Below are 22,946 nucleotides of genomic sequence, written 5' to 3'. Positions count from 1 at the left end.
ATTTCATTATTTATTTAAAGAGATTGATTATGGCATCAGTCTTACAGGTACATGAAGTACTTTTCTGAGCCACAAAACACAAGAAATGGTACCCGTAACAGATAAGTAAGAGACAACAGAAGGTGCAGCCTTAGGAGCAACAATGTGAACAGATAACATTGAGGAAAATATTTCACATACAGCCTAAAGCCTGTTCCTGGTATTTTAGCTTAAGTGTTCTTTATTGTACGTACTGCAGCAGTAAATATCATATTTATCAGTTGCATATGTCAAGACATCTTTGATAGCTTATTGTAGCAAAATAAAAGACCGTTTGGTCAACGTTTAAAATCACATTGTGTTAGCCTGCCAGCTAACCAACCTGCAAACGCATGTGTATTTTGGGAGTGCTGTTCAAAACATTAAGCAGTGTAAGGGTTTTGTTATTGTGGTCATGTCCAGCCACACTCAGCCTCTTCTGAAAGTTTGCCAGGGGAAGGTGCCAGAAGATGTGAGTTTTTATATTTTGGAAAATAGAGGCCACCAGTTCGCAGAGGTTACTTACATTTCTAGAGGTTTAGCTTTCCATCAATTACAATTTTTACTTATTACTGACTAGACCAGAGTCAGAAACTATGTAAGGGATTTAAAAATTTGTGTCTTAGAAATAGAACACCCTGAATTCCCTTACTTCTTAACAGGGTCTTCCACATAATGGCAATGGTAGTTTTTCATTCTTGCCCACTCAGGTGGTCTTTAGCTTTAATAGTTCATTTAATAAACAAAAGCTCTTTTTTCTCCTATGTCCATCTCTTATAGGTTTGATATTAGAAAACATTTTTATTATAAAAAACTGTGTCATAGTTTGTGAAAGCAAATGAAAATAAATAAATCTGTTTTAAGCAACTGTTCAGCTAAAGGTTACACTTTAAAGTTAATTTTATTTCTTTAGAAAAATATTTTAATAATTTTTAGTTGGGATATTTGCTGTTCAAAAGTGCTTTCAGAGACTGTTCATGTTTCTGTTGTAATATGCTCTGCAGTATTTTAGTGGAATACATATAGAAGAGATGGAACTAGAAATTAATATTTTAACTTATCATTATCATCAACATAATTTGTCATGGAAAAGATGATCATATAATTGCATTGTGATTATCTTAAGAAGTATAATTTGTTATGTCTGATTTTTTGTCTACTTTTGCACTTCTTCAAAATAGGATCCTATTAAAATGTTTTTCATTACTGTCATGAGAACTGCATTGAAATATTTTATTGATAATTTAATCAAGCTATTATTGCATGGTCCCTTATTGCAAAAGTAGTTCAGCCTGTGTGGTGGGTTGACTCTGGCTGGATGCCAGGTACCCTGCACCAAAGCCATTCTATCAGTTCCCTGCACAACTGGACAGGGGAGTGAAAATACAGTGAAAGGTTTGTGAGTTGAGATAAGGCCAGAGAGTTCTCTCACCAGCTATTGTCACAGGCAAAACAGACTGAACTTGGGAATGTTAATTGAATTTATTACTAACAAAATGAGAGCAGGATAGTGAGAAATTAAATTTTAAAAACACCTTCCCCCTACTTCTCCCTCCTTCCCAGTTCTACCTCCTCACAAGCTTTACCTCCTACCCCCCAGCAGTGAAAGGAGACAGAGAACAAGGGTTATGGTCAGTGCTTCACATGTTTTTCCTGCTGTTGCTCAGGGAGAGGGGTCCTTCCCCTGCTCCACCATGGGGTCTCTCCCACAAGAGACAGTCCTCTATGAACTTCTCCAGCATGAATCCATCCCATGTAGGTCACTCTTCCATGGGGTGCAGTCCTCCAGGCACAGCCTGCTCCAGGATGGGTTCCTCACAGGGTCACAAGCCCTACCAGGAGACCTTTTCCAGCATGGGCTCCTCTCTCCACAGGTTGGCAGGCCCCTGCCAGGACCCTGTTCCAGCATGGGTCTCCCATGGGTTCACAGCTGCCTCTCAGGCATCCACCTGCTCTGGCGTGGGGCTCCTCCACAGGCTGTGGGTGGATCTCTGCATCCCTCTGATCCTCCATGGGCTGCAGGGCCACAGCTGCTTCACCGTGGGATGCACCCTGGGCTGCAGGGGAATCCTTCTCTGGTGCCTGGAGCACTACCTGCCCCTCCTTCTCCACTGATCTTGGTGTCTGCAGAGTTGTTCCTCTCACATATTTTCACTCCTCTCTTCCCTGGTGACAACAGATCTGCACAATAACTTTTTTTTCTTCTTATCACAGAAGCATTACTATCACTCATGACAGGCTCGGCCTTGTCCAACAACAGGTTGTCCTGGGGCTGTCTGGCACTGGCTCTGCCAGACATGGAGAAAACTTTTGACAGCTTCTCACAGAAGCCACCCCTGTATCCTCCTCCACTACCAAAACCCTGCCACACTAACCCAATACAGCCTAGATGGACTTTTTACAAAGAGTATGTTCCTACAGTAGTGTCTTTAGTCAGTACACAAGGACAACGTATTCATTCTTGTAATACGCAATATACTTTAATTATTTTTAAAGGAAGCAAGAATTTCATTCCAACAAAGAGCAATGCCATTTCTAAACATAATAATACCATATAAAATTATATGTGTATTTTTTGTTCTGTAATACAGGAGAGAGCTTTATTTGTTGAATGGCATTGTGGAGATTTGAAGAATACAGACTTAAGTTTCTTAAAGATTAAACTAACTTTTTTTCTTTTCTTTTTCAATGAATCATGCTTATTTCAATCTGCACATAGTGCCCACAGATCTCTGATTCTAGATAGATTCATTCATAATTGATTGCTTCTCTGTTGCTATGGCTTTAGATTTCAAAAATTAACCTTTTCATTTTCCTTCCTTTTTTGAGTGGTGGATACTACAAATAATATGCCTTTGTTGCTAAATAGATCAGAGAATTTCCATTTTATCTTGCAGCTGTGAGCCTCACAGAGCTTTGGTTGACCTTATGTTTTGTCTTAGCAAAGGGTCCAGTAACAGGATTATAAACTTGCAGTTAAAGGATTGGTGTCTTGGATAAAGCAACAATCATTAAGAATAAGTAGATCTAACTGTGCACTTCATTTCTAGATGTTTAGTATGTTGTGTGTCCAATAATCTTTTAACAACCAGTTTCCCACAAGTATACGTATCTTAAAGTGTCACCATAACTGGGAAATAATCTAAAATAACCAGAAATCATTTTATGCCAGTTGTGAATGGAAAAACAGCTGTATAACATTTGTATAAGGTCTGAAGAAGTTTTTAGCAGTGGTAAAAATACACCTTTGACTAATTATGAGATAAGTTATTCAATTGATAACTAACTTGTTTTAAATTAAAACCAGAGTTGTAATACAGGTAGCCTGAACATTCAAAGGAAAATATACAACATTTATGGTTGTGCATAAGGCAAACAGCAAAATGGATTACATGAATTAGCCTAAATTAGACCATGAGAAAATAAAACCTACAGATGAACACATTTAAAACCATATAAAATTACTGCTTAGGTTGTTTGGAAAATGGAGGAAAAAATAAATGCTTGAAGGACAGATTTTATGAATTGAGGAGTTCACAGCTTATTTTGGAAGTGTGAAGATTTCACTGATGTAACACAGTCATGAAATCTGTGTTTCTGAGGATGTTTATGTGCAAAGTAGAGTGTTTGGACATTTCTGTGAGCAAGTGTGAAGAGCAAGAAGATTTTATCTCTCAATTTAAATTAAACATGTGGAAAAAGTTGGCTGACGTTTTTCCAGTCTGCTGATTTGATTTTCTTTCATGTAATTTCATGCTCTGTGAGAAGAATAACGTTCTTGAGGGAGGACATGCCACTATGAGGATTGGTGGAATATAAGAATATCAGGTGTGCGAGGATATCTAGATAACAACTAGTCACCTTAAAAACCAAGGACAAGAAGCAAGAGAAGCATTAAACACTGTACAGCAACACTGAGGAAGAGGAGATAGCAAGACAGTGAGAAATACAGGGGTCCTTTGGACACTGACTGATGGCCGCTGAAGGAACCTCAGAAGAATGGCCTTGAAGAAGTTCAACCAGAACTTTGTTGCTGAAAGAACAAAGAAAGCAAGAAACAAGATTTTCGTAGACCTCATGGGGAGGTGCAAGCTTCCAAAGGAACATTTGAAGGGACTTCAAAGGTTCTGTAAAACTTACTAAGGCTTTTTCGGGGAGGTTGTGGGAATGAACAAAATTTAGTATATCACACATGGCCAAAAGCAGGGAAAGGAAGACAGGATGAAGGTCCAGAGAGGAATGAGTGGAAAAAAGGAGAGGAGAATAAAATGGATCGGTCATGAGTGAAACAAGCTGCTGGCCAGTACAGTTCCCTTGCTATGCCTTTGGGCTTGATTACCTCAGTGTAGCTTATCATGCAGTTAAACTATTGTTCCCACGTGGATGTGTCTGATCAACAGTGAGCTTCACAACAGACTATCTGGTGGCTGGGATGAAAGTTCAGGGTGCTTACACATGTATGCTGATGCCACAGGATGAAGGGGACCATCGTTCCAGGGGACAGTGATGGGAGAGATGGGTCAGCTGCCAGAGCGGCCCATTTGTGTGTGTGTGTCTGTGAACAGCACAGCTGCAGTAGCTGGTGAGTTGAGTAAGAAGAGTGAGCTTGGCACTGGAGGGGCTGGCATCTGATAGTTGGTGACTGAAGGGACTGTAGACCTGGAGTGGCTGGCAAAAAGCCTCGTCTGTGCATGCTAGCAAGCATTGAGCCTAGTTAGCTGGCAAGTAAGGCATGATCAGGCCACCAGTTTTGTTCATGTTCACGTTAGTGCTTTTGGTGTAAACCTGTGGGTGTGCAGGGGCCAGTGAAGGCACTGCTCTCTCCTTGGGTTGCTCTGTGCTGCCAGATGTATGTCTGCATATTTGGGCTACCTGGCTAGCCAAAATTCTGGACCTGGGAAAAGCCACAGCAGCATACTCTGCAACAGGGAAAAGCCATGGGGTCTTACAGCCCACCAGATTAGCTTATCTTAACAGCCAGCTCCATGTCCTTATGTCTGCATATCTGCACCATGCCCTTGCTGTGTACAAACATAAGAGCTGCATGTTGGCAGATGCACTTGTCTATATGGAGAAGTCAGTATGTCATTAATTTGAGGCCTTGCTTTTTAGCTCATTCTCAGAGGTGGTGATAATGATTTTATAAACATACATATGTCCCAGAATTTGAAAACTTTTTGGGGATAACTGAAGTTAACATGCAAGTTCAGAAGAGAAGTCTGAAATGTCTGTCTAAAACGTAGGTGTGTTTATAGGAGCCCTATTCATATATCATTGTAGCACATTGATTTAATGTCTTATTTCAAGTCCACCTAGTGGATCTCTGGGAATGACAGAGCTTTTGCCATCAATATGATCAGACTGAAAAGTTGTTTTTCTGTCTTCATTTTTATCCTCAAATGTACACTTTTGACACTTGATTTGTGATGGCTGACACCTCAAAGCTTATATATGGCTGAAGAGTTAAGCAGCACAGGGCCAGACAGAATGAGATAGCTATAATCTCTCAAACATACAATACTCTCTGACATAGAGTGTGAAAATCATCAGGCTGTGAATAGTGTCATATAGAAAAAATACTAAAATTAATAGAAAATTACTTGAGTTTTGACTTAGAGAACTTTACACTTTTAAACTACCTGGTATATATTTTTCATCCCCTTCTCTTTCTTTTCAAGGATATAGTAATAAAAATTTTAGTATTTCAAATCCACTCACATGTCCCGATTGATAGGGAAGGGAAGGGAAGGGAAGGGAAGGGAAGGGAAGGGAAGGGAAGGGAAGGGAAGGGAAGGGAAGGGAAGGGAAGGGAAGGGAAGGGAAGGGAAGGGAAGGGAAGGGAAGGGAAGGGAAGGGAAGGGAAGGGAAGGGAAGGGAAGGGAAGGGAAGGGAAGGGAAGGGAAGGGGAAGGAAGGGAAGGGGAAGGAAGGGAAGGGAACAAGGAAGAAAGAGCCAAAGTCTTTCCCAGCAGGTTTCTGGATTTTTCAGTGCTGTGCTAGAAGAAGGGACAACTAAACTACAAAGATAGACTTTGTTCTCTGTATTTGCTTGGAAAAGGATCATTGAAATGAAGGTAGAATTTACCAGGCTTTTTTACCAGGAAAGGAAAACTGAAGTTGCTACACCTGGAGTTACTATACCAAACTTTTACGTCTGTTTAAAATCAGTTTGCTGTAAAGCTGTATTTTTCCTGATGGGAAGAAACCTATTTTGTATCTCAAAAAATCCGGAAGATGATTTTGAAGATTTGGAAGAGTTTAATCCCACTACTACATGTGATCATATATAGATGATGTTTTTAATTCCTTAGTGTTGGTCAGATTGGAGTTTGGGTGAGAATGGCCTGCCTGCCTCCAAGAAAACAGATGATGGAACAGATTTTGTAGGTAAAATGGCCACTAAAAATGTACTGATGGGTAAGAGGCTTAGAAGAAAAGACAAATACATGATTTCAGGCCTCCATATATGATCAGCTAAGTATGTTTTGAGAATAGTTACACTCACAATTTGGAGAGTGAAACCTGAGTGCATGGGAAACGCTATTTCAATCTCCTTGAACTGGGAAAGTTGCAATAATGCATGATAGCAATTCCCAAACACTGAAAGGATTTTTTGTATCAGAAAGTCAGAAGGCTTTTCAAAGAAGCCAAATTTCATAGAACTGTAGACTCACAATCATAGAATCATAGAATAGTTTATGTTGGAATGGGTTGGAAAGGTCATGTAGTCCAACCGCCCAGCAGTGAGCAGGGACATCTTCAACTCCAACAGGTTGCTCAGAGCCCAGTCCAGCCTGACTTTGAATATTTCCAAGGATGGGGCATCCACCAACTCTCAAGGCAACCTGTGTCAGTTTCTCACCACCCTCATAATAACAAATTTCTTCCTTATATCTAGCCTCAATTTACTCTCATTTAGTTTAAAATCATTACCCCCTGTCCTATTGCAACAGGCCCTACTAAAAATTTGTCCCCATCTTTCTTATAGGCCCGTTTACATATTGAAAGGTCTCCACTGGTGTCTTCTCCAGGCAGAACGACTCCAACTGTCTCAGCCTGTCTTCAGGGGAGAGGTGCTCCATCCCTCTGATCAACTTAGTTGGCCCTCCTCTGAACTTGCTCCACAGGTCCATGTCCCTCCTGTGCTGGGACCCCAGAGCTGGATGCAGCACTGCAGGTGGGGCCTCAGCAGAGCAGAGCAGAGGGGCAGAATCCCCCCCCCTCACCCCACTGGCCATGGTGCTCTGGATGCAGCCCAGGACACGTTTGGCTCTCTGGGCTGTGAGTGCCCATGGCTGGGTCATGTAAACTTTTTATCCACCAGTATCCACAAGTCTTTCTCTGCAGTGCTACTCCCAGTCTCTTCATCCCCAATACTGATACCAGGGGCTGCCCTGACCCATGTGCAGAACTCATTAGGTTCACACAGACCCACTTCTCAGTCTTGTCCAGGTTCCTCTGGATAGCATCCCATCCCATCCCATCCCATCCCATCCCATCCCATCCCGTCCCGTCCCGTCCCGTCCCGTCCCATCCCATCCCATCCCTCAGGCGTGTCAGTCTCACCACTCTGCTGTGTTGTCTGCCACCTTGCTGAGGGTGCTCTCAATCCCTCTGTCTATGCCACTGATGAAGACATTTAACAGTACTAGTCCCAGTACAGGCTCCTGAGGGACACCACTTGTCACCAGTCTCTGTCGGGGCATTAGCCTCACTGCTGGTAATTAGCTGCCTCATGCATCAGGGAAGATGTGCCATTTCTCCCCAAAACAGATCACTAAACAAGTTTCAGTAGAAAGAGACATAAATATACACTGGATGTTTCATTTAAGAATGTTTAAATGGGGAACAAAACCAACCACAGTGTCAGGAAAAGGCTTGTTTCCATTCAGTAGGACAACTATTTTCCATTTCGACCTACCAAAGAGAAGCACTATTGTTTGGCTCACTAGAGTCTAGGTCAGGAAACTGAGGTGTTTTATGATCCCATTGGGATGGTATCAATCTCATTGAAGTTTATAACCCAGCAGTGAAGAATACTAATTTACAATCATGTTTTTAAAACAAAGCACCTACTAAAGTATTTTGCGGAATGTTCACTACTGCAGCTGAGTGCCAGCTGTGCTGACCTGTTCTTAAGTTTAAGTTATTTTGTTGCATTTCTAGGTCTCACTAAGGATTACAAATAAGGGTAAATTCTGAACTCCCGAGTAGTTCAGAGTTGGCTCCAAACACGTGATGTTTGGTGAGCACCAGGCATCACTCAGATCTGCAGCAGATGATGCTCAGGGGGTCTTCATGGCTCTGGACATAAAGTGCGTTATGAAACCTAAGTCTTCTTTTGGATATGGATGATATTCTAAGCACTTTTTTAATTCAGAGTTTAAGTTTGCTTTGAAGATCTCAGGAGAAGCTAAGCAAGCAGAGGGAAGTTGAAATCACAGTCTGAAATTTGTTCTTTAAACTTGGAGATATTCATGCAGAATGCAAATCTGCTTTTCTTTTTGCAATTTTTTTTTGTCTTGTGTAACTTTTAATAATAAAGAGTCTACAGATTTATATCTTTATAACAATCCCTCCTCTTTGCATTCACTAACTCTGCTGTCTGCCTGTACAAGTGCAGGCTGAGCAATAGCAGAATACTTCTGCTGCCTAGGGTTAGGGTGACTTAAACAGAGGGATGTCTGAATATCCCATCAGTGCCATCAGTGATACCAATTAGCACTTGTGAATCCTCTTCCAGCTCAGCATTTTGGTGGCTTATAGTTACTGATACCTCAGATTAAACTTACTGAGTGAATTTATCTTTCTTTTGTTTGTTTCTTCAGGCTTTTAAGGCTAAATAAACAACGTGTTCTTTAACTTTCTAGCCACAAATTATTTAAACTTGATTATGTTTGCTTTTGGTAACAAAAAGCTTCCTTAAAATAAGCTGTGTAACACGTGTAAAGATAAGACTTTTCTTTGCAGTCTGATTATGGCTTTGGACAACACTTTAAAGCCTACTCACAATTGTAAATCAATATATGTCTATTAAATGTACATGTGGCTGTCAGATCAAATTTGTTCTATATTTATTTACTCAGTTCACTTGCTACCAGTTATTTCACCTTTTATCAAGTACAAGCAGCATGAAGCTAACAATGAAGAATGATGCAAATGTAATGATCCTATTGACTGAGTCAAAGATTCGTTGCTTGAGAGAGATTGACTGCACCTACTGAAACAGAAGATACTCAGGTAATGGACTTAGATGAACTAAATAGCAACTGAAGCTCTTACAGAATGGACATCATGGTATTCTCCTCCTGAAAATATCTAGATAATAGTCAATTCTTGTCAGCAGCTGAACAGCAGTTCTGCTTCTGGGAACATTAAGGTTAACCATAATGGCCTCCACAGCTCAGAAAGTTCAGAAATACCACAGAATGAAAACACAAGGTAGTTTCACTTCAAAATACTAAAAATAATTCATAACTATGGTTTTCCTTAGCCTTACAGGAGATACAGCCCCTTCTTTCTTTCCCTTTATCAGTTGCATGGCCAGGCTTCCTGTGGCTTGATTTCAGCCCTACCTGTGATCCTACACTGCAAGTGAACAGTAAATATAGAGAGCTGTCAAGTACAGAACTATTTTCCCTTAGGAACAAATGGGGAATCAATACTGCCTGAACTCATTATCTGCTGGTGCATCTACATTGCTTTTATAAATTGTTATTCCTAATAAGTGACTAACTCAGCATCCATTTGTCTACATTAATGTGATTATTTCAAGATTTTTCTCTATTTCAAACAACCCTCTAGACAATTGCATTGTTACAGGAAGGTACCATCTCTGTGATATTATCTGGCCAAGTTAAATGTGTGATGGGAACTTTGATTCATACACTAAAAATATTCTTTCCACTTATGCTTTTAAGATGTGTGAAGATTTTCCTTGTTCGTTCAATGGCCAGTCCATATGAAATCTCATCTTCCTGATGGAAAAAGAAGTCTAGTCATTTATTTGCATAAAAACTGAATCACTCAACCATCCTCAATGCTCTATTTAAAAAATACATTCAGAATGTAGACTTGTCAGTTTTCCAAGTTTAGGAGGCAACTGCCAGTTCTGGTGCCCCAGACTGACATCCAGCTCACAGCATCGAATTGCTTATGGGCCTCATCCTTCACCTGCCTCTGTGCTAGGACTCCATTTTTGTTTGGTGCACTGTTGTAATTTGAGTAAGAGATGTCTCTATGCAGAGGGAAAGAACAAAATACAAGATCTGGTAGTAATGCTCTTTCTTTAGCACAACCATCACTGATTTGCTAATAGACTGCAATATATGTAATCTAGTTAACTTTCTATAATAACTTTCTATAAAATACAAAAGCAGAGCAGCTGCAGTAGAATATGATGTAGTCTCCTGAGGATCACTTACATGGACTTATATCTGTCCATCTACCTAAAGACATAGTGACAAAATGGTCTTTTTGTTCCTGTGGTTTGCACAGAGCAATGCAATCTGTTCATTGCTATAATGGACATTAATCATTATTCATACATATATGTGGAGTTTTCATTTATTGGTCAATCTGACTTTGATAAGAGGCATCATTATTACAGTCTCCATGAGTTAATGAAGTGGTAAATGCTTCTGTCACATGTCTTGGAAAGGAAAGCCAAAGAATGTGGTGAGATGAAGCATTGAAACTTGAATTGAGCAATTCACTGTTTTGTTTTTTTTAATGTAGCCTTTCTAATAATAAAATTTTTTATATTTTTATACATTTCATTTGGTTGGTTTTTTCTGGTTTTTTGGGGGTTTCTTTTGTAAAAATAAGAATTTACATCATCTGATTTCAAAGCAAAAATATATCCTCCACACTTTAACCACTGAACAGGGACAGTGCACTGGCAGCCTGCTGACATGCAGCCAGATTCAGACTCATCAGAGCTACTCCATTAAGAGTTAGAAGTCCCACACAAATAGGAGAATGTATAATTTAATTTTCTTCTTTTCATTTCGGATGGTTCTGCCAAAGCTCTCAGCCTGTATTCTGACACTGAAATGCTTACACTTGTACTGATCTGCATGAATGTGAGATGTTATTCTGAATACAACAAGGCCAAAACCAGAAAGCCTTTGAGTCAGCGATGCTGTTCATGTGCACAAAACTGTGCCAACATCTGCAAGATCAAGGCTCAGGGGAGCAATTATCACAGATGGTTTTGTGTGGTACATATCTGTCTGTTAGGACCTGGCCTGAGACCAACAACTCATTTTACATTGGTCAGTGAGTAGTGTTTCATATCAGCTGTAGTTTACTCCTGGTCTGAACTGAACTGGAAATGATGAAATGGGATTTGACCTCTTAATGGGCCCATTTCTCTTTCCAAGAATTTGAAATGCTAATACATGATTTTTTTATAGACTTACTTGAAATTCATTTGAAAGTTATGCTCTAGCTACTATTCCTTTTATTATACATTCTCATGAAACATATCGTAAGGATAATTGAGCTAAATTAATATTTGAATATTTTCATGGTTCTACTCTGGCCTGAGTTAGCATGGTTTGGGTTTTAGTTTTTTGGGTTTGGTTGGTTTTTTTTTTTGGTGTGTTTTTTTGTTGGTTTGGGTTTGTTTGTTTGTTTTTTGGTTGGTTGGTTTTTTTATTTATTTGTTTTTTCTTTGATTGGTTTTTTGGTTTTTTTGTGTTTGAGGGTTTTTTGCTTGGTTTTATTCATTCTCACTTTTCTGAAAGAGGTTTTCAGGTTCTCTTATGTCACACAAAACTTCCTCCTTCCTCAGAGGTGGAGTATAACTTATGTTAGGACTACTAGGCCATTTTTTGCATGTGTGTGGCCTTTCCTTCGTGAAGGCCCAGTAAATGACTTTTGGTCTCCAGTTTATTCCTTTGAGAACACGTAATACTTTCAATGTATAATTCAGCTAAATTAGCAAATCTTGTTTTGTTAGAACCCCCTCACTAAATGAGCAGGGAGCCTAATTAGATGTCAGCCCCCTGGGGTACACCAGCACCAGCAGAAGCAGGCTTAGATCTCAGGTGTAAGCCTGGGGGTGATTTATCTCTCCCCTCCCACCCCTTCCCTTACCAGACTTGTTATTTTACCTTTAAATGCTGATGGATTGCCAGCTCCTGAGCTGTGATGGATTCTGTGTGGCAGGGTGGGTGACAGTGAAGCAGCTGTGTGAGAACAAAGGCTGGTTTGTTGGTGCTTGTGTGATTCTATCTGTTGGGGTTCTTTCTTTTAATGGCAGCAATTTAGACATGCAATAATTTGGCAGTTTTCGAGTTATATTAGACTTCTGCACCCAATTTGTGAGAATAGCAAAATGTTGGCATCTCTTTAAAATAAGAGTGTTTATAGCACAACTATCTTAGTTGGTTAAGAGCACATTTCCACTATTCTTCATTGATCCACTAATCTTTTCCCTCTTAGTGCAGGGGAAATAGAGTAACACAATATAGATGACGAGGCAAGTGTGGTGGGGAGAAAAGCATAGTGAAAGCAAGTAGGAAATACATCATAAAATTATCTATTTAAAATACTTTCAGAATGCTTTGTTGTTCAGAAGATTTTCTACAATACTTTCTTGCAAAATGCTGTTTTCTGCATATAATAAGGAATATTTCTCCTGTCTGTAACTTTAAGTACCCACTGCAGTTGGATGGATGAGATACTTCAATGTTGGTATTCTTATTTAAACTAAAATGCAAAACTCCAACAATTCCAAAGACAAAGGAGCCCAAGGGCAAAGTAGTAATTAGCACGTGAAAAAGGTTGCTGGGTGAAAAAAACCCTTTATATATTTGCATGCTAATGTAAATTAGAAATGAATAAATTTCTGGAATAGTTTAAATGATTAAATATTTACAGCTTTGTTCAATATTTGAAATCACACTGCCAAATTTTTAAAAACTACTTGTGCTATCAGCAAGATGACACCGTGAGAATTACTTTTAGTATTTGTTCTTTAGTCTTCTTTATAATTCTTTTCATTTTACTTTATAACTGATCACAGTAAAGATGTGATCATCCTCCTACTCCCTATAAAGGTAAACTACCCTGAGAACAATTTGCATGAATCTATGCCCTGTTGGCATATGGCTTTGCTAACAATATATATACACAGACAATATGAAAGGAACTTCTGGGGGAATTTTTTTTTTTTGTATAATTGAAAAAAATGTCTGAACTTGTAACCATACTATCAGGAAAAAAATTCATTGGTGTAACTACTATTATAGGGGGAAAAGAAGAAAATACAGAGAAAGCAATAGGGAGGTAATAGAAAAATTTGTGAAATAATGGGTTCTTCTGACACTCAACCGTTTTATATAAAAAAAACCAAGTTCCTGTTTTATGGTGGTAAACAAGAAGGAACCACAGAAATTGCCAAGTTACTTTCTAATTCTCAAATATTATACAGGTAAAAGAAAAAAAACCCAAAACACTGAGAGACTTCTTAGGTTCTTCAGCCTTGGATACGTCACAGCTCGATCTCAGAGTCTTATCACAGATTGTCTGTGCAAGGTTGTATAAATAAGCAAAGCTTCATCAGTGAAGTGCATTTTCCTTCCTATTTCTCCCTCATCTGTAACATATGTACTCTTTTTGTGTGTGTGTGTTAGTCTGGGTTGAAATTGGATTTTTGATTCCATATTAAATTTAAAGGCTAAGAGTTTTTGAACAGAATGGAAATCTAGCTTAAAAAGACGAAGAGGAAATGGAAGGGAGGCTGTAAAGGGAAGTTTGACTTTGCCTAGTGTTGGTAAAAGCCCAATCAAACTTCATGTTAGCAGGTGCTTTTATGGTTTGAGGCTTTTTCCACATAAGTGATTTTTATGTATGAAGAAAAAGAAATATTATGAACTTTTAAGACCTAAACTCTGGTCTGAAAGAAAGGTAATCTTAGATCAGATACAGATATAAAAGAAATTAGGAAAAAACATTGTGTCCAACTCAAGCTGGAGAGGGAGTTTTGCTTATTGTTTTTTCAAATCTGTAACCTACCTGAGAAACCAGCTGATGTCTTTTTAAATCTCCACGGAGTGTGAATTTTCTGGGGAATGCCTTCTACAGAGTTGTACCTATCTGTCATTCTGTAGTCCACATGCATGCACAGATGAAGACCGTGAAGTAAATTTAAAAAAATATTTCTGAATGTTTTATAGATATGGAGATGAATTCTTGCATTTCATGTTCAAAGTTTTGTGAACTGAAATCTTCAACAAGTACTTCCTTTCCTCTTGCTCATCTCCACTGTGAAAAACTGGAAACATACTTAACATCTGTGTTTATCCAATACATCAACAGATGCTTTACTAGGAATTACACCTTCTTCAAGAATTGCACCTTCTCCTTAAGCAATTAATCTTGCTGTAGCAGGATCTTTATGTGGTGTTCTGACCAGCAGAAGGCATGGGTTATTTATTATAATTATAATTAGTTATCTAAAGGGCACTGATACTCAGTATGCTTTATGTTCATATTCACCCAGGCATGCATAGAAGAGGAAAAAGTTTCAGGAATAACTGTGATTGTCTAAACCAGTAAGGCTACATGGCTGGAAGGGAAATGACAGATTGCATCTCTTACAACTCAGAGACATAAAGAAGGTTTTGTTATATTATTTATTTTAGGAATTTTTAAACAGGACTGAAGATAATCTCCATTATTAATTACCCTTTAGATTCACTAATCTTACAGGGAAAAAAAGGTTTCTTCTGGTTTTAAGATCTTTTTAGTACTCAAAGCATGGCTATGTAGTAGAACTAAAGCACCATAATGAACCAAAAATACTGTTTAGCCAAATGTTTACTGGCGGGATTTAAGTAAAATAAATTAGTTGAAGTTGATTAATACTCTAGGACATGTTTTGGGATACAATATCTGTGGCAGATTATATACAAGGATGATGTGACTGTCAAACAAATTAAATGAATCATCTCCAGTGTGTGAAGTGACAGAATAATGAAATTTAAATCCAAATAATGACTTCATTTATCTTAATTTAGGGGCTGCACCCTAAATCAGGTGCAGATATGAGATAAAACAGTCTGAAAAATGACACTTGTTCTGTAAACTCTGGAAAATTGTCTGTTGGCCTTTTTTTTGTCTGAAGGATACTTATTTAAATACCAATTATATGTTTGATCAGAACAGAGCTAAACAGTTCTACTAAACCTAGATCTGCATAGTCAGTACATGCTTTTCAGTACATTTTTTTTTTAAAAAGCTTTATGTCAAGTCTAATAGAAGCTATTTAACTTTTTGTCAAAAATGTGATTCCTGTGAGCTACTCTGCAATATTCTTTTTATCAGAGCCAAGCACTTACAAAGAAAGTTTGTAGGGCAAAACCTTCTCAAAACTGATTCAGAGTTAAACTGAAAAGTGTAAGCATTTCTGAGTTTAAAATTTGAGCTAAGAACCTGGGTGGGATTATGACAATTCTTAATAGTTGTTTATGGATGCTTTTATAATTGCAGTCCTGCTGCTTAAATTAACTACAAGAAATTCAGTTAACAAGGTAAATCTGACAAGTGGGTCATACAGAGCCACCTTCTTGATTTTTCTCTCTTTCATTCTTTCATAAATAAATGAAGAAAAGTTCAAGCTGTTTTTGCTCAGATCTGTAAGATCATTTGCAGTACAAGCAATTGCATTTCAAATAGGGTTGGGGGCATTTTTTTTTGCCCTGGGTTTTGAGGCCAGTATTAACATTTCATAGTTTCCTTAATAATGAAAGGCACAACAGGGAAAACTAGTAACTATCTAATGAAAAAGAATATCTAGTGATTGCTATGAATAAACCAACAGATCTTCTAAAGTGTGTAATGGCAAGCTGCAGAGTTAAATGAAAGCGAGTGATGCTCATTAGAGTCTGCTATGACACCTAGTTAGATTCATTAGTGCACAAACAAAGGTTTCAACTGCAGAAGACAGGGATATAGTTTCATCTGCAATGGGTTGTAAGTGAACAAAAGGAAAAGGGAACAGTTGAGAAAGAAAATGGTATTGCAAAAGTGCCACGTGGGAAACTAATTCATTACTGGTTGCTTACCTTAAAAAAAAAAAATTCTCTTTGGGCCACTTATATTATAAATAAGCATCTAAAAATCACAAAATCCAAAACGAAATAATCAAAGCCTCTGAACTGCCCTTCTGATCCCTAACAAGCTCTTTACTTTAAGGTTACCTGTCTCAAACCCATAAACCAACTCTCCATCAAGGGATATTTCTGCTGCTCTGTTTTCCAGCAGGACATCCAGGGTGATTATATTCTGTTTTAAAGGATGATGCCATTTTTTTTTTTTAAATATTCTACCCTCATGTGTGTTAACATTTTAGGTTATTAATAAAAAAGAATATTAATCTGCTAAGTTCTTGGCACTATTTTTACAAGTCAAATACAATGGCCTAGATGATTTCATCACATTTTTGAGCTGCTAGCACAACAGCATTGAATTTAATAATATAGCTGCAATCTCAGCTCCTTACAACAGGAAGGGAGTTCCTGGGAACTCCTTTCAAAGGGACTTCCTACACTGGCACCCACGGAGAGGAGCAGGCTGGGGCACACTCCTTTCCCTGAGCTGGGAGAGGAAGCCAAGAGGCAGTCGCTGCCTCAGGACTTCTCAGTTGGAAGGAGGTAGGAAGCCAGGACCAGGGGAAGTGGACACAAGAGGTGCTGTCCTGGCTTGTGGTTCTGCTGGTGGAGAAATGGTGAAGGGTAGAGGAGCAGAAGCAGTTCAGCACTCTCAGGATTCACTTCCTCAATCCTGTGTTTGTGGCATCCCTCAGCTTCTCCAGAGGGGAGCCTCTACCACAGGGAATAAGAATTGGAGAGAATCCTCTTCCTCAATGGTCTGCTATATGACCACTAGAAACCAACAGTAGTCACTAGGCAGAGATACATGAATTTTTTTCTCAAAAATATGTGTAGGTTAGTAAAAAAGTTAAACTGGTCTCAGTGATAAAAATATCAACAATACAATTTTTTTTTGTGGGGAACTTTGCCCTTCTTATTTCTGGCTAATGTATTTCTTTGCTTTTCCCTGTGCTTATATACAAGAAGATAATGGAATTATATTTCTAGATTTAAGTCCAACTACAGGCCTGTTTTGCAAATGAGCTGCTGTAAATACTGCAGACAAGCATGCAGAGTTATATCACTCCTGTAAATTTGCAGGGCAGTTGTCTGTTCTGGGTTTTGTCAAATGGCAGGAGGCTGCTGTTTGGATCTAGCTGCTGGAGTAAGAACCTGTTTTTCAGGAGAGTGTTTTGGAAAGGGTAATTATGTGGGAAGAGTCATTAAAGTGCACTACTTCATCCTAATTAATAATAACTGAATGAATGTGTCTAATGAGATTGAATTACTGAGCCAAATTTCAGTGTTACAATGTGCAGCAAATCTCAGGCCTTTCTGCTAGAAAGCTTAAAGATTTTCATAGATGTTAACTAAACAAAACTCCAGTGTAGATTTGGCAATGGTGCTAATTTATAGCATAATAAAAACTTGTGTTCTTTCAGTTATTGCTACATCTCTTTACAATTCCTTGTCATCAGTCACAGCAGTTTAAAAATGTTTAGGCTACTTCTGGGGCATCAGGTTTGAAGCGAGGCAAATGATGGGTTCACACTTCCAGGCATCATGTTTTATGACAGTCCATTGAAAAGGAAAGGTCACCAATTGCCCCAAAACAAAGAAGGAATTTTAATTATTGGTCTTAGCAGGCTAAATAATTAAAGTGATCCAAATTATCTGAGTAGTGTCAGGTTAAATCCTGACACCACAAATCAAATCCATGGATGAGCTGTGTAACTTTATGAACTAATCAAGACCTTCATGGATCTTAAATGGGCATTGTCCAGCTTATAGGTTCTGAAAACAAGGCAGTTTGGGCGGGGTTGCCTCTCCAGACAGCTCTCAAACAAGAGAAATCCTATGTTACGAAAGCTGAAGAGTAGAAATTTTCTGGGCTTCAAGACTCTCCTCAATGAACTGTTTGCATAGTTCTGGAAAACTCTCATTCCTTTTCCAATCAACCCAGTACTGCTTTGGCAGCAGGCCCTTGTCTCTACCTCTACATCTTTTCTAGAGTCAGAATTGGCACAAAGGAGCTACAGTGTCTGACTAGGAATCCGAACAGCTAGGAAACAGAAGAAATTAAAAATAATGTTTTATTAACCCAAGTCAACATGCTGATATGCTGACACAAGTGTGGAAAGACAAAAGTATCTTGACAGATGCTTTAGTGTAATCCAAACATGAATATGTCTCAAGCAATGCTGTACTTCCTGGTGGCAGTGAGGAGCTGCTCTGCATATGGATAAAACGGAGGAATTAGAAAGTACCGTGTTAGTGTGGTCAAGAGGTTATGAAAGGGAAGTAGTCACAAGATTTCTTGACTTTGGGGTGACCACGATTCTGAGAGCAATAGGACTGGATTTATTCTTTCCAGCCTCTAGCTCTGTGTTCACTTAGTTCATTTAAATGAGAACTCAAATTCATTTGGAAGAGATGTGGAGTGTGAACTCATCCTTGTGTGCTGCTAACATGGCCTGAGCATAAACAGAATGTCCTTTTGGTTTTGTTCATTACAGTTCATACCGGTTCATGTGTATGTGGTGCCAGAGTAGAGACAAAGTGAATTTATTTTGTTTTGCCTAGCATTTCTCTTTTCATACAGTGGCAAACAGAATCTGTTTCCTTTTAATTTTTGTTTTTTTTTTTTTTTTTTTTTTTTGCTAGCCTTCAGTTCCTCCAGGAGTCATCCCAAAAGCATGTTCTAATGGGACATTATGCTGCATCTCAAGTGTTTAAATGCCTGCTAAATGATGTATTTTGTCACCTGCTGTGGCTAATGTCAGATGAGGTGTAGAGAGAAGAATGTACCTACATCACTGTGTGATGCTGGCCAAAGCAATGGGTGGGACTTCCCATGGCAATTCCTTCACAACCTGCAGCATGGGATTTACTTATCCCATCACTTAACAGAGAGAAATGTTACAACCATAAAATGATCCAACTAAAGAGAAATATGGAGATAACTTAATGCAACACTGTTGCAGAGTGGGTAATGTGAATGAATATATAATTTAATATAGGTAAGTGCAGGAATGAGCTGTTGATTAAATGAAACACCATTACTTCTTGTTACTGGGGATACAAAAAGATGGAAGTTTACTTCTGTGCGACTCAATTATTCTTTTTTCCTTGACTGCACAGTAAACAGCAGTCTAACTAATGGTCCTGACTCATGTAAGGATAAACGAGTGCCACCTTCCTGTCTAGACATGCATGGTATGTAATGACCTACCTTCCAATTAAATGCCTTTGAAAGCTATAGTTAAAGTTAGTTTTCAGTTTATAAAGACCATTCAAGAAAACTAAAACTAGTCTTGAACAGACTATATGCATCCAAGACATCTTTTAGTGTAGCTCAAAAAGAAAAACAAGAAAAAAAATAATTGCTGAATATCTTGACTAAAATTTAATGATGCATCTTTTAGAGATATTAAAGGTATGTGGTAACAAGGATGACATTTTCCATCTTGAAGATTTAAAAATAGACTGTTAGGCATAAATCAAAAAGACTTATTATTTTGCAAAATAGTATGCTGTCTGACTTCAGACCTCAATGATACAAATTGTTATACTTTATGCATTTGAATGGCATCATTTAGTCAGTCACCCTTGGAAAAACACGTTTTTAAGCAATACTGTTAACAGGATTTGACTTGTTTTCATCTTAACTCATTTTAGATGTTGTAACTTATTGATAGGTAGCCCATCTCTCAGAATTGGAAAAAGGTTCAGGGGTCTGGAATGGTTTGGAGATGCAGTTAGATAGAATAGCCCACAGATGGAGATGGTGCTTTCTTTTGATATTATTTGGTAATTATGTATACCTATATAGATGGAAATTTAAACAAGGAGACAGTCTTAACAGTTATCACTAGGTGAGTTTCTTTTAAAAAAGAGTAAAATCTATTGTAATGTGTTTTCCTTTTGAGCTTTATTAAAGCTGTTAATGTGTTATGAAAAGATGAATAGAAAGATGAAGTAGATTGTGCAGATAATACATTCAGGAGATGGGAAATTACATTTAATTTTAATATTCAAAAGAAATAGAAATATCAGGCTTTTTATTTTTTTCAGTCATCTTAGATGTTTGCAATATTTAAGATAAAAATCTTTATTTTTGAAATAAATGATAGGTGAGTCAGTTATTTGGAGGTTAATATTTGTATATCTATTCTTTATAAACATTGCTGAGTTTATTCTTTTTTTATTGAACTTTATATCCTTCATGCCTTATAGCTCTGTCTCATAAAGTCCTCTGTCATCTATTCCCAGATAAATATTACCCTGTGTACCATTACACACTTTTATGATTTTTTTCTGCATGAAACAGTGATTCTTGATGTATTTCTGCTTTCATTTCATGCTATCCAATCCTCTATAATTCAATTACATACTTTAATCACAGTGTTACCGTAGGAGGATAAATTTTCTGTGGTTTATTTAAACCACATTTTAATTTTGCTGTTGTTACTCTCAGGGGTCTAGAAGGCTACAGCTGACACTGGAAGGAAAGGTGATCTAGCATAGGCAAAGTTTCATAGTAATTTTTTTTTTTTTTTTTCTGGTTTACCACGACTGTCTCAGAATAATCTACATTGGCCATTGTAGGAATACCAATGAAAGCAGCACATGGCTACAATGTTTTTAACACAAATTTGACTTGAAAAGGAGGAACCGGCTGTAGGGGAACTGAAGGCACAGTCATAAATGATTTAAATGTTGCCTCACAGCAGGGGGAGGATTCCAAGGAAACCACATAGTACTGACTTTTCCTGACTTCCAGGGATTAAAGTTTCTAAATAGACTGTCTTTTGAGCAGTATATTGCATGATGTAATGCCCATAACATTGCAGATAAGGACAAATTCTCCCCATGTTGTGAGAAACAACTGGGGAGGACTGTTCAGAAAACTGCTATTTTTTTTATTTTCCTGTAGAAAAAGAGAATGTGAATACTTCGAAAAATAATTTAAGGCACATAGTAGCTATGTCCCAACAACTTCATACTTTGACTGGACCACTGTCCTTTGCACTGTAACTAATGTATAGATTTCAATGTTTTAACAAGGGGGTTTTGGACTGGTTCTAGAAAAGAGCCTATCTTCAGGATCTTTTTTCATTTTTTCATTCATTTCACAAGTAAACCTTATTTCTGCTTAAGGCAGCAGAGTGGGATGGAATTATCAGAACCCCAACATGGAAATAACACACAACTGTCTTATGGGAAATTAGAGAAAATTACTACAAACTTTGGGGCACTCAGTGAGATTCTCAAGACTGGTGAATTAGATTTTCATACTTATTAGCTTGGTCATTGAAATGTTATCAAAATGTTTTCTGTTTTTTTCCCTGTAAATTAATGGGTTTTCAAAGTTTTACACCAGCAACAATTTTCCACTTGCAGTTTGTCAGGTAAACTATAGTTTTATGTAACTACAAAATGGTTGAGCTGAATAGCAGCTGGAGGTGAAGTTTAGAAGGCCAGATGGAAGCTGGTGCACTGGCATACCGTCCATTATGTGGTCACCATCAAGATTCCAGGACTTGAGAGAACACTCTTAAAATTCTTTGCAAAAATTAAGTGGTCAAGCCTGGCAATGAAAACAGAGGATGAAGTGACTGAAACTGGTTGCTAGGCTTTTGCTAACAGATGTACATAAATGGAGGGCATAAATAACAGCATCTTTGATACACTAAAGCTACTAATTTCATTATCAGTTCTTAGCAGATGCAGTGCAGGTTACCTTAATGAAAAAGATATTTTATATAAAAAATATCTTTTCTTGTGGCTAAATGGTGACTTTCTAGTGAAAATGACTGCTTGGCACTTTCAACTGTTTATATCCCCCCTAAAGCCTGTTTCTTAAGTACAATAGAATCCCTTTGGTTTTTGTTTTATGCTAGAAACCTAATAGTGCTTTGTTTGCAGATGTTATTTTATTTTTTTTTAAGCAAAAACACACCATTTAGAACTAAATGAAAGTATGTTTTCAAATTATATATTTTAAAAGCAGTTATTTTGAGCAGCATTGTTGAAGGATAGCTATTTGGGGAATTGCTTCAGGCAACTTGCAGTTCTGCAAATTAGAAAATAAAGGCAGAATTAAGCTTCACAATGAAAAGGTAGTTCTAGAAACTCAAAAGATTCCTCAACATGTAATATTATCAGCTAAATTATTTTTTTTAGTCTTTCACAGGTGAATCAAATGTAATCAGAAAATTCATCTCTGTAGAAAACAGAATTAGAATTGATCAGGTTTGTATTATTAAAATGTACTGCTTAAAATTATGGGAAACTCCCATAATTCTGTTTCATGCTAATTAACAGAGCATCTGTCCTCTCACCTGTCTTCACAAACAAAATTTACTTTAAACAACATTTGTTCCAGAGACATACATACTGTGTTTATTATACTTTTAAAATGATGACACGAAATAGATGCTTCCCACTTCTTCGGGGGGGGAAAGTAATAAAATTATTATAATGATAAAGGAATCCAGTCATTACAAAGGCTTAAGAGAACCTAAAGTAGAAAGATTTTTTGAGAGCTCTAGAGTCTCATAGAAGTTCTTCAAGTAGGCTATTTGCAATTAAACCTCTCGATTAGAAAGGCAAAACAGCTGTCTCATACCAGGTTCCATTTTTCTCTCTCTTTTTGTTTGTTTGTTTTGTTTTGGAGAGTTTGTTTGGTTGGTTGGTTTTGGTTTGGTTTGTTTTTTTTGGGGGGGTTGTTATTTTGTTTTTGTTCTTTTTTAAGAGGAGGATTTTGCTGATGTCCATCTCCATCCCACATAATGGTTTCCTTGGCAAGACAAATGCCATCACT

This window comes from Aphelocoma coerulescens, chromosome 2 (assembly GCF_041296385.1).
Source record: "Aphelocoma coerulescens isolate FSJ_1873_10779 chromosome 2, UR_Acoe_1.0, whole genome shotgun sequence".
In the NCBI taxonomy this organism is placed as follows: Eukaryota; Metazoa; Chordata; class Aves; order Passeriformes; family Corvidae; genus Aphelocoma; species Aphelocoma coerulescens.
Note: the sequence above shows the minus strand (reverse complement) of the source record.